The sequence below is a fragment of the Charadrius vociferus genome, unplaced genomic scaffold (assembly GCF_000708025.1).
Source record: "Charadrius vociferus isolate BGI_N301 unplaced genomic scaffold, ASM70802v2 scaffold44, whole genome shotgun sequence".
NCBI classification, from domain to species: Eukaryota; Metazoa; Chordata; class Aves; order Charadriiformes; family Charadriidae; genus Charadrius; species Charadrius vociferus.
This window is the reverse complement of record NW_009648253.1, coordinates 524,233-537,741: the sequence shown is the minus strand read 5'-3', so window position 1 is coordinate 537,741 and position 13,509 is coordinate 524,233.

The following is a 13,509-nucleotide window of genomic DNA, read 5'->3' as shown; positions in this document are numbered from 1 at the left end:
ATCAGTTCGCATAGTAAGGGAGGATGATGAACCAGGGCCATCAAAGGAACAGGAGGAAGAGACAGAACCAGAGATAATCACCCGATCCCTATCCCTGAGTGAGCTGCGAGATATGCAAAAAGATTTCAGTCGACTTCCTGGTGAGCACATTGTCACCTGGCTGCTCTGATGCTGGGATAACGGTGCCAGTAGCTTGGAATTAGACGGCAGGGAAGCCAGGCAACTGGGATCCCTGTCTAGGGAAGCGGGCATTGACAGGGTGATTGGGAAAAAGACACAAGCCCTCAGCCTCTGGAGGTGACTCCTGTCAAGTGTGAGAGAAAGGTACCCTTTCAATGAAGATGTTGTATGTCGTCCAAGCAAGTGGACCACCATGGAAAAAGGTATCCAGTATCTGAGGGAATTAGCTGTACGGGAGATGATTTACTATGACCCAGACAACGCACAGTTACCCACAGATCCTGATGAAGTCCAGTGCACAAGGCCCATATGGTGGAAGTTTGTACGGAGTGCACCATCATCGTATGCCAACTCTTTGGCAGTGATGGAATGGAGAGGTGAAGAAGGACCAGCAGTGGATGAGGTGGCTGGATGACTCCGTCAATATGAAGAAAGTCTCTCTTCCCCCATCATCTCAGCTGTTGAGAAATTGTCCCAGAAGGTCCAGCAACTTGAAGAGAGTATGTCCTACTCCCCACCTGTACAGACCAGCATCTCAGCTGTTAAGAGCAGGTGTTTCCCTGCTCAAGAGGGAGAGTACAGGGCATACACACCATGAGGCACCCTGTGGTTTTACCTGCGTGACCATGGAGAGGACATGATGGGATGTGGTGGGATGGACAACCTACCTCGACCCTACGGGCACGGGTACATGAGCTGCAAGGGAGAACAATCACAAAAGAGGATCCCTACAGGAAAAGTGCTGCTCCCGTGTCCAGCAGACAGCACCCCAGACAGAGTGGAAGGCTTGATCTCGCCTCTGACCCTCTTGAAGGGACTTCCAAATCATTTCTGCAACAAGTGAATAACGGATACTATGATCAGGATTAGAGGGGCCCTGCCCCCAGCCAGGTGGGGGAAAGGGACAACCGGGTTTATTGGACTGTGTGGATTCGATGGCCTGGCACATCTGAGCCACAGGAGTATAAGGCTCTAGTGGACACTGGTGCGCAGTGTACCTTAATACCATCAAGTTACAGAGGGGCAGAACCCATTTGTATTTCTGGAGTAACAGGGGGATCCCAAGAGTTGACTGTACTGGAAGCTGAAGTAAGCTGAAGTAAGCCTAACTGGGAATGAGTGGCAAAAGCATCCCATTGTGACTGGCCCAGAGACTCCACGCAGCCTTGGCATAGACTATCTCAGGAGAGGATATTTCAAGGACCCAAAAGGATACCGGTGGGCTTTTGGCATAGCTGCCTTGGAAACGGAAGAAATTGAATAGTTATCAACCTTGCCTGGTCTCTCGGAGGACCCCTCTGTGGTAGGGCTGTTGAGGGTCAAAGAACAACAGGTGCCAATTGCTATCAGAACGGTGCATCGACGGCAATATCACATTAACCGAGACTCTGTGGCTCCTGTCCATAACTTGATTTGTCAATTAGAGGCTCAAGGAGTGATCAGCAAGACTCATTCACCCTTTAATAGTCCCATATGGCCAGTGCAAAAATCTAATGGAGAATGGAAAATAACAGTGGATTATCGTGGTCTGAATGAAGTCACGCCACCGCTGAGCGCTGTTGTTCTTTGTTGCTGGCTGAGGCCTAACCACGCAACCCCTATTTGATAATCGTTTTTCAACCTGTGCAAGTAAGTGAGTTAGTGTATATTTATCCTTAGAATAAAGATTATGCTTGAATATTGTACTGAATCTCAGCCTTGTGATTTTAGTTTAGTGTTGCAACATTATAGTAGAAATAGTAAGTGGGATTATTTTTTCCTCATAGAACTAAATCATGGTGACAACAGGGTTGAGTGTTTATGGGTAAGAATCAGGGGGAGGGCCAAACAGGCAGATTTCATAGTTGGAGTCTGTTACAGACCAGCCAACCAGGATAAGGAGGCAGAAAAAATATTCTATAAACAGCTAGGAGAAGTCTAATGATCACTAGCCCTTGTCTTCATAGGGGACTTCAACTTACCAGATGTCTGCTGGGAATATAATACAGCTGAGAGGGAAAAGTCTTGGACGTTCCTGGAGGGTGTTGATGATAACTTCCTGACACAGTTGGTGAGGGAGCTGACTCGGGAAGGTGCCCTGCTGGACTTGTTTGTGAACAGAGAAGGACTTGTGGGGGATGTGACAGTTGGAGGCCATCTTGGGCATAGCGATCATGAAATGATAGAGGTTGCAATTCTTGGAGAAGCAAGGAGGGGAGTCAGCAGAACTGCTACCTTGGACTTCTGGAGGGTGGACTGTGGTCTTTTCAGGAGCCTGGTTGACAGAGTCCCTTGACAGAGTACCCAGTCCTGAATGGCAAAGGAGTACAGGAAGGCTGAACAATTTTCAAGAAGGAAGTCTTAAAGGTGCAGGAGCAGGCCATCCCCATGTGACAAAAAAAGAGCTGTCGGGGAAAAAGGCTGGCCTGGCTGAACAGAGAGCTATGGCTGCAACTGAGGGGAAAAAGGAGAATTTATGGCCTTTGGAAGAAAGGGCAGGCCACTCATGAGGACTACAAAGGTGTTGTGAGGCTATGTAGGGAGGCAATTTGAAGGGCCAAAGCCCAACTAGACTTTCATCTGGCTTCTGCTGTTAAGGACAGTAAAAAATGTTTCTATGAATACATTAGCAATAAAAGGAGGAATCAGGATAGTCTCCATCCTTTATTAGATGGGGTCAGGTACATAGTGACCAAGGATGAGGAAAAGGCTTAGGTACTTAATGCCTTCTTTGCCTCAGTCTTTAGTAGTAGGACCAGTTGTTCCCTTGGTACTCAGCCCCCTGAGCTAGTAGACAGGGGCGGGGAGAAGAATGAAGCCCCTATAATCCAAGGGGAAATGGTGAATGATGCGCTACACTACTTAGACACACACAGGTCTATGGGGCCAGACAGGATCCACCCAAGGATAGAGAGGGAGATGGCAGAAGTTCTCACCAGGCTACATTCCAGCATTTATCAGCAGTTCTGGCTAAACGGGGAGGTCCCAGTTGACTGGAGGCTGGAAAATGTAACAGCCACCTACAACAAGTCCCAGAAGAAGGAGCCAGGGAACTATAGGACTGTCAGTTTGACCTTGCTGCTGGGAAAGGTTATGGAGCAGATCATGTTGAGTGCCATTGCACAGCACATACAGGACAACCAGGTCATCAGGCCCAATCAGCATGGGTTCATGAAAGGCATGTCCTGCTTTACTAACCTGATCTCCTTCTAGAACAAGGTGACCCGCTTAGTGGATGAGGGAAAAGCTGTGGATGTTACCTACACAGACTTTAGTAAAGTCTTCGACACCGTTTCCTACAGCATTCTTCTGGAGAAACTGGCTGATCATGGCTTGGATTGGCAGACTCTTTGCTAGGTAAAAAACTGTCTGGAAGGCTGGGCCCAAAGAGCTGTAGTGAATGGAGATAAATCCAGTTGGTGGCTGGTCGCAAGTAGTGTTCCCCAGGGCTCAGTATCGGGGCTGGTTCTCTTTAATATCTTTATCAACGACCTGGATGAGGGGATCGAGTACAACCTCAGTAAGTTTGCAGACAACACTAAGTTGGGTGGGAGTGTCAGCCTTCTTGAAGGTACGATGGCCCTACAGAAGGATCTGGACAGGCTAGATAGATGGGCCAAGACCAACTGTATGAGGTTCAGCAAGGCTAACTGCCAGGTCCCGCACTTGAGTGACAACAACCCCATGCAACTCTACAGGCTTTGGGAAGAATGGCTGGAAAGCTGTCTGGCAGAAAGGGACCTGAGCTTATTGGACGACAACTGGCTGAATATGAGCCAGCAGTGTGCCCAGATGGCCAGGAAGGCCAATAGCATCCTGGCTTGTATCAGAAATAGGGTGGTGAGCAGGACTAGGGAAGTGATTGTCCCCTTGTACTCAGTACTGGTGAAGCCCTACCTGGAATACTGTGTCCAGTTTTGCGCCCGTCACTATAAGAAAGACACTGACATTTTGGAGCATGTCCATAGAAAGGCAACAAAGCTACTGAGAGATCTAGAGCACAAGTCTTATGAGCAGCGGTTGAGGGAACTGGGGTTGTTTAGTCTGGAGAAGACGCTCAGGGGAGACCTTATTGCCCTCTACAATGACCTGAAAGGAGGTTGTAGAGAGGTGGGCATTGGTCTCCTCTCCCACGTAACAGGCAATAGGACAAGAGGAAATGGCCTCAAGTTATGCCAGGGAGGTTTAGACTGGATATTAGGAAAAATTTCTTCACCAAAAGGGTTATCAAACATTGGAACAGGGAAGTGGTGGAATCGCCATCCCTGGAGGTATTTCAACGATGGGTAGATGTGGTGCTTAGGGACATGGTTTAGTGGTGGTTTTGGCAGTGTTAGGTTAATGGTTGGACTTGATGATCTTAAAGGTACCTTCCAACCTGGACAATTCAATGATTCTATGATTCTAAACATATCTGATTTTCTCAATAGGTACTTAGATTTCCAAAATCATACTAAATCACACCCTTTCAAAATTTGCTTCACAGATTCTATTTGTGTTAAAAAGATTAAACTTAAATTTTAAAAAGATAAAACATCCAGGCTCAGGCATAGTTCTTTTTCTTTGCAGGGAAACTATCAAGATCTATAGTATTCAGTAATTTCTTTTTCAAAGCAATCTCAGTTATCACCATTAAGTTCTCATAGCACAATGATTCCTCACAAGGAACTTGGGTCTGCCCATAGCTCCTCAGTGTTGTCTCTCTTTCTCACTACAGCCTTTGAAATTCTTCACCCTACATATCTCCTTATCTGTCTTGCAGGCTATGTCATTGTTAATTCTCTCTTAAGGTATTAGCTTATGAATCAAAGATTTGGCAAGTTAATTTTAAAATCATAGTTAACTATCACTTTTAATGATTCCTTTTCACAGTCACAGTAAATCCAGTGCTTGATTTCTCTTCTTCCCTTTGGTAGACTCTTTGAATTGTGGGAGTGAACAGAAAAAAAATGAAAATTAAAAGTAAGGGTTCAGGACAGATGCAATAGTAGTTTACAAATAGCATATGTTAAAGTCTTGGTTTTAAGAGTCATTTTTTGAAGCTCCACCTATCTCTGTCCTCTTTAATTCTGTTTCCCCTGTAAACTAAAATGTGTATAGGCCAATTGTAGAAAGACACATCTCTTGGTTTTCTTCAAGTCTATTAAAACATATTTGAAAAGAACGTGGAATTACAGAATCACAGAATGGTCAGGGTTGGAAGGGACCTCTAGAGATCATCTAGTCCAGCCATTAACAGAATATCTTCATTAACATACAGATCATATATGCAACTTCACTAAGGATTCTTTAAATGCCTTTTAAAGGGACTTGAGTAGTAGGAGGCAAGCACAGTTCAGACAGATGTCTTTGACTTCCTACACATCTCTGTTCTTGCTCTAACCATCTCAGTCACTCAGCCTTTGCAATGATTTCTTGAAGCATGATGCCATTTAACTGAACCTCTTCTTTTTGCAGAGCTGCTAACTTTGCCTGGACTGTGAAGCAAGTTGTTACGAGGTTGTGGTCTGTAATAAGGCAGAGACATTTGAAACATGAACCAGAAGCATCTTTGGACAACAAAGGTTCTTCTTGCACTTATATTAGACTCAGGTGTGACCCCTTTTCCTGGAGCGGAAAAAAAAAAAAAAAAAAGACTTCAAAGACTTCTATGCTTTAATCAATGGGATTTCTATCTGTTAGCATTCCAGCAGTAATAAAGCGACTGGAAGGTGATTGCTGACTTCACAAAGTTGGTGTCTTTTCCTTCCAAAGTTAACTGGCAAGCCAGAACTAAAGTTTTGTCTACTTTTTCAGACAGATCACTGTCACAGAATCCTGGCAAAGACATTCTAGCAAGGTTTTACTTACAGTTTTTGGACAGCAAGAGGATGCCTTTCACTGAAACAGGAAGGATTTCAACACCTAAAATGAAACACAGTTTTATTATAGATATCTCAGAACCATGAAAATAAAACATCTTATATTATTCTTTGTTCATATTTGAAAACCTTGGAGTAATTTACAAGAAAGATCAGAAGTATCCAGTGGGGTTTTTTTGTTTGTTTGTTTAAAAAAATGAGAACCCTTTTCCAGGCTATGAATGAAATAATTTTCGATAAAGTCGTGCCATTCTGAGGAAATAATGTAGATTTGTTTGGTTTTGGTTTAAAATATTTAAACTTTATATTTTTGATTAAATAATAATCTTCATTCCATTCTAATAATAGTAACCTGATTTTATTTAAATGAATGGAAAACTGTAGGGGCTACACTTAGCCTGAAAATAACAATCCATCCATGTTAGAAATCCAACTGAAAATATCAAGCTTTAGCCATCCCCTCACTCCTCTCTACAGAATTTACTCCTAACTGGTTCACTGCAGAATCCTGCCCTGTGTTTGTAATTCCCCATATCTGCATTCTTCAGAAGCACTGAACGAAGAGTCTAGATCCCACTGAAAACCAGTAATATGTAAGGTGCCTAACTCCTTTACTTTAGTATAGTGTAAACATACAATTACGGGACAAGCAAATGATCCTATTTAAATAACTTTTTGACTTTTCTGTGATACACAGTTTGACCTATGACTTTACTCATTGTCCATAAGGTGTGTAAACAGGACTTTTGTTTCCATGATTAGAGACAAATAACTATGTTTCAATGCTTGGATAACTTGCTTACCTCCCCCCCACCGCCACCCCCAAGCTCCCCTCAACCCCCCTTGGCTGCCCCTTTGCATGCACCTGACCAGAACAGATGCTGAAAATATTGGTACACTTGCACTTTGAGTGTTGACATTGTACAAGGCTAGATCAACTAAAATAGCATGGTTTCTGGAGTAAGGTTTAATCCTTTTGTTGCACTGGATAGTGTAAGAGTAGAAAAGCACAAGGTGATATTGCTCAATGTAGGAAGACTACCTTATAATTGTAATATTTTTGGCCATAGTGTTATATTTGCAATACAAACATTTTAAAATTGGAAGCAATTCTTGCACTGGATTGCAACACTGTTAAGAACAACCAGTCTAACTTTTTGCTCTTGACTCTCTTGTAAATTATCAGAGTTTTGGTGTCCTTTAATTTTTAATTTTCCAAACTCTTTGAAAGATCTTAATCTAAGCCTTTGAATTGAATTTAGAAGCCATTAAGAATAGCTGCATTTCATAGCTTTAAGAACTGTTCTTAAGAGTTTGGGCAAAAGGGGCCAAAATAATTTAATTTTGTGTCTATAGACACAAAGTCTACAAAGTCCCAGTAGACCCATGATCAGAGGGATCAAGGAAGTTAGACCGTTCTATAAACCATTTATACATGTAACCACGTGCATATGAAAAATTAGACTGGTGGGAGAACGTACACTTCTCATAAATTAATAGATAGTCATTCTTATGCATCTATGACATACTGCAGTGCAGTACAATATAGTCTACATATTCTGTGAATCAGAATATGTATGATTATTAATGCATATGGTTATGAATTGCATTAGCTTATACAATGCTATGTTCTGCAGATGGCTCAGGCACCTACAGACAATATCATCAATAAATGCTGAAATAAATGCAAGATCCACACTAATTCATATGGGTCAGGATTAAATTCTAAATATGTGCTTAATGCATGCCTCAAGGAACTGCATCCATTGAATTTTCTCAATACTCCATTGCGTTTCATTTAAGCACACATGAGAGCTAAATAAGTGAAAGAAACCTGAAAGAACAGGATTTTATAAAGTGTCATCATAGGTTTCCATTTTCACATTGAAACATGTAAAGTTTATACTTTTGCTTAGTTTTCAATAGGAAATCAAGACAGTATGAAATACACTATTTCACATTTGCATTGAAACAGAAGGTCACGAGACTATCAGTATTTAAACTATTTTAAATTTTTACAGATACACTAGAATATTCTTATTTCATTAAAAAAAAATGCAAACTAACTGTGTCTGAAACATGAAGACAAGCTTTCCTGTCCAGTTACACAAGGTTTCTGTCTACAAGAAAACTGATATCAGGCATGCAGTGTTTTACTGACCCAGAATAACCTCTCAGCATGCATTTATTTCTTGTCAGGAACTTCCTAAATCTTCACTGTCTTTAAATACATAACAGCTCTCAGACTCCTCTTCTAAATTGCTTCTAAATTCATACAAGGTTTTGTCGGCAACCTGCAGCAGGGAGTGCCACAACTCCTTTACATTGTTAATGGTAAACCACTTACTTTTATTTATTTTTGAATTTTTCTATACTAATTTCAATTAACAATTTTTTTTGTGTCAAAAGTTACTGTGAACAGCTATTCCCTGTTCATGATTTTTAGCCCTTCTTGTCCTTGTCTTCTGAGAAGCATGAGATTAGTCAGTTAATCCTTGTATAGAAGATGTTTTGTAATGGTGATTTCCTTGTTAACTTTTTCTGTATCTTATCTGTTTCTTAATACAAAGCTAATAAAAACCTTATTCGAAGTGGTTTAGATTTTTCAGATTATTATAGATTATTCGGTACATTTATACAAAAACCCCACCATCTGTGGAACTTCTTCAACTTTTATATTTTATAATTCATATTTGTGTAATTTTAAGAACGTGTATTTCAAGTGTGATCTAAACAAAATGGTTAGTCCTTGTTTTAACTACACTTTAAGTGGTCTTATTATTTTTTTGTAATTCAAAGTGAATGTCTAATGAACATATTGAATATTGCAAAAATTCAGTCAGACTAATTAAATTTTAAAATGAAAATCAGCATAAGACCAGTTTGGGGGAAAAACAACACTTCATCTATACTGAAAACATTGCTTATAGCATTTGGCAATTCTGAGATTTTCAGCAGTTCTTCTTTTTCAACCTTCTGTCCCTGTTAACTCATCATCTCTAAAATAACATGAAAGATAGTAAATGTAGATGATCTCACAGTTACTACAATAATGGAAGTACACTATTCACAACCATTTATTATGATCTTATCATTTTCATAACGTACATCAAAAATTGAGCCTGCGGGTTTGGTATGTCACAATTACTTTAATCTTGCAATGATTTTACACCTGAAAGGCCAAACACCACTATTCAATATTTCCTGCATTTTTTATCCTAGTTTATTCTTTCTTCCAAACATTTGTTTTTAATTTGGTGGTCTGAATATTAACAGAAAAACACACCACCCAGTCTTAAATGGGAACTGTGAGAATGCTGTGTATTATCTACAAGATGCAGTTCTTTGAGTCTTCTTACAAAATGTGAAATTATGAAATGTGATATCATCTTAATACTTTTTCTTTCTATGTGTAATTCTTGAAATAATACAAAGAATACAAAACCGTATAACAATTTGCAATGTTAAGTACATATAAATATATGTGTACATAACATTCAATTTATATATGTAATATATGTATAGACAGAGATATATATTCAACTTAACAAAGTAAATGCATTATTCCATTTATATATATACACATTTTGTTATGCAAGCCACTATTGGACCATTCCTTCTGTTCTTTTAAGAGTTTGTTTTCTGTGGATTTACAGCTACATCATGTTCAAAAACTAGGTAACAGACTGTGGATATGAAAAGTAGTTATAAGTGGGGTAGGAAAGAATGGAACTGAAAACCAGTGATTTAAAGAGGCAGAGAATTGGGATTAGCTGGGGGATAAATGCTGCACAGTGACATTTGTGAAGGATCCTTAAAAGGATCTCAAATTAAGAAAGCCAAGTAGGTAGGCTGTGAATATAAGATCTTTAGAGCGATGACTAAAGAAAGAAACTGTACAAAAACTGGGATAGTGGAAACTAGATTGATTTAGATGAAAACAATTAATGTTGAAGTTAGAATGACGAAGTCAGGGCAAGAAGGATGACGGGTGAAGAAATATTTGGATGTGGAGGGAACTGGCAGTGGTATCTCTACTCACCATAGCACAAACCATCTAGAAAGTGAAGTGCAACTTCAACACCAAAGTCATGCCATTTCTCTTCAATTGGAACAGACAGTAATATTTATTGCTTAAACCTCTGTCACCTAGAATGAACTTGTTTTAATTTAATTTAAATTAAAATCACAGGATGGAAAGAATACGAGAGAAAGCAAAAGAAGATGGGATCCTTTGAAATATTTGTAGTCCTGCTGTTTACATTAACTAAGCACACAAAAAAGATGCAGATATGGCAATGCAAAAGACAGTTAACTGAGCAGTGGAGCAGTTATATCCTGAAGCATTTCTATTATATCTCAACACAGTTCTGCAGGGACTGTTTTTAATCTTCTTGATTTTTTTGGACAGTTCTGAAGCTGTCATGAACTATTTCACATGATTTTGTCATGCCTCCTACCCTGTCAAGACAGATACTGAAAGTGCCTTTTGCTTCTGTATTTCACACTCCAGTCAGGCTTGCTAACCATGAGAATAAATGGACTTTCATTTGATACGGTGTAGGTCAACAATGTAGTAGCCAAAAGATGAGAGCATCTCCAGGCCTATTTTCATTATAAAAACAAATCTAGGAATTTTAAGTCTGATTTCATCTTTCCTTTACTGCTCAAGAAAATTGCACATGGAATCACTGAATAAAACACATACTTAGAAAAGCTAAACTGCGTTTAGTTTTTATACTTCTGGAAGTTGAGAAAGTGCCAGTTTATCTGCAGTTCAGACTGTTTTCTCAATTCAGGAGCCACTTTGATATTTCTTGGAAAAAATATTGCTCATAAGTGCATATTGTTTTATTAACACTTTTCCCTTTGAAGTGGACAGCCAATACTAAGGACTTCTATTGATTTCCCAGAATAAATTATTTATGTCTCTGAGGCTAAAAATACCTCTCCAATAAATAAGGGGAACTTTTACAGTGAATTCAGCCTTTCTGTCATTGTTGTACCTTCAGAATTAGAGACCATACATGCATCAGGAAGAAACTTAAAATCTTCTTGCAGGTGGATTTATTGTTTGCAAAAAATACTGGATTTCTTTGGAACAACAACTTTGGAAAACTAAGACAGTTAGTATTCTATCCTTAGAGCCAATAACAAAAAATAGTCAAAGTCATGACAGCACCAACATCTGGTGGAAAAAGGAAATAAGTTCTGTTTCCATGACTAAAATAAAATGAAAAATTGATCATTTAAGTTTTAACTTGGGTTTTAAGTGTCTGACTGGGTAGGTGGAAAATAGCTGTTCACAGGAAGCTAAGGCCATCTGCTCAATCCAAAAAAGCTACCAAACATAGTTGAAGTATTGAAAGATTTTAGGCCACCATCATCCTGCAGGAGATTCAAAACAATACGTTATTCAATATTTACTATTTCTTTCACATACAGTTTTGCTAATGGGGGCTTTGAGGAACCTAGTCTAGTGGAAGGTATCCCTGCCCACGGCAAGAGGGTTGGAGCTAGATGATCTTCAAGGTTCCTTCCAACTCTAACCATTGTATGATTTTATGATTCTATGAAATTTAGAAGGCAGCTTCTGGTCACGTGTGCACATACAGAAATCTATTCACTAAAAATATTCACATAGAGAATGCACATTAAACTTGGGCAATAATAGCTGTAAAAGAGTTGAAAGTAAACATCTACAGTCACTGAATTTCAGGTTATTTGTAATTATTCCCTTTGGAATGTATTAGTCTTCTGTAGGCAAAATAAACACTCCAATTTAAAGGAGGTAAGAGAGGGGTTTCCCCTGATACTTGTAAAGACTCCACAGTTCCTGTCTAAGCACTTTAGAAAAGGTTGGGCTTTTAATTCCCCAAAACCGAATCACTGTACAATGAAGTGTGGTTGTTCTAGTTTCCAGCCTTTTAAGTTTTCGCAATATAAATCTATCTGTACCTAGAGCCTTTCAAATTATGGAACTTTCTTAAGTCCCGGGTGCTAAATAATTTCAAATCTCTGAATTCAAATTAATTAAACTGAAAATTTTAGATTCTGCTTAATCTGCCCACTCTAGCTCCTCATGTAGTTCATCTGAAAGATTTTTATTATATTACTTGGTCCTTCATAAAGTACTAGAATAAGTTCCTATGTCATTGTTTTAAAAATGGTAATACTTTTTAACAGAAGGGGCAACAAAACTTTTCTCATTCTATTATGCAGTAAAAAATAGCTTAATTTCAATGTATTTGCTTTCTTTTTTTAAGTATGTTTCACAATTTTGGATATCAATTTAGTCTTGTTGTAAGCAATTAAGAAGTCAGCTGCAAGTTAGGCAGAGTTTACAGACATACCCAATAAGTAGCTGAAGCCCTGCCAGTGAGCACTTCAGACTTACATCAATTCTTTCAATTGTTCAAGACCTTGAAACAGTTGTGTGTATACATATGAGAAAAGGAAGAACTTAATCTGTTAGAAAATGTTTATCCTCATTTCCCATCTAATAATATATTTGATTATTATAATGTCATTCATGATGTCTATTTGCCTTTAAAGCAACTAGTAGGAAAATATCTTTATAATATTTTAAAATGCATTATAAAATATAAAATACCAAATATAACTTATCATGAGTCATATGTGTGTCATTAAATTATTGAATAATTTAGGTTGGAAAAAACTTCTGAAGGTCATATAGCCCAGCCACCTTTTCAAAGCAGGTGAAACTAGACCAGGTTGCTCTGAGACCTGACCAGACAGGTTTTGAAAATCTTTGGGGACAGAGATTCCACAACATTCCTGGGCAACCTGTTCCAATAGAGGAAATCCTTATACTTAATTAATTAATTATATTATTTAACTAATTAAGTTACATTTAATTATGCTCATACTAGTCTCTTTTGCCTCTCATCCTGTCACTGTGTACCACTAAGAAATGTTTGGCTTCATCTTCTCCCTACCCTCCTGATACTTATTTATAAAAATAATTTGATTGAACATGTTTAATAATTAATTCTCTTTTCAGTAGCATATGGATACCGGCCAGATAAATCATTTAAGCACTGTTATAAATAAATAAATAACTAAACAAAATATATTTCAGAGTGTAAGACGCTGGGTGATCTGCACCAAAAGCCAAGATAATGAATAAGTAACAAGGACAGTATCGCCAACTTTTTTGAATTAATATTTTTTTTTTAAATTTGTGTAGAGAAAGAGTGCATTCTTCTGCTCTGTTCTGGAGGGAACAAATACAGCTATTCAGCTATGAGTCTTGGATATTACTGAGGCTGTAGCTATGCCAAACCCAACAATACAAATCAAGGTTTTGGCTAACATGTATCTTCTAATTACATTTATCTTTGTCTGCAAGGTTTACAAGGGAATCACCATATAAACCAAAAGCTGTTTCTGCTAATGGAATTTGGTTTTGATTGGAAGCAGTAAGTATCTAGTCTACACTGCCGATTGTCCTACTGTATCTTCCTTG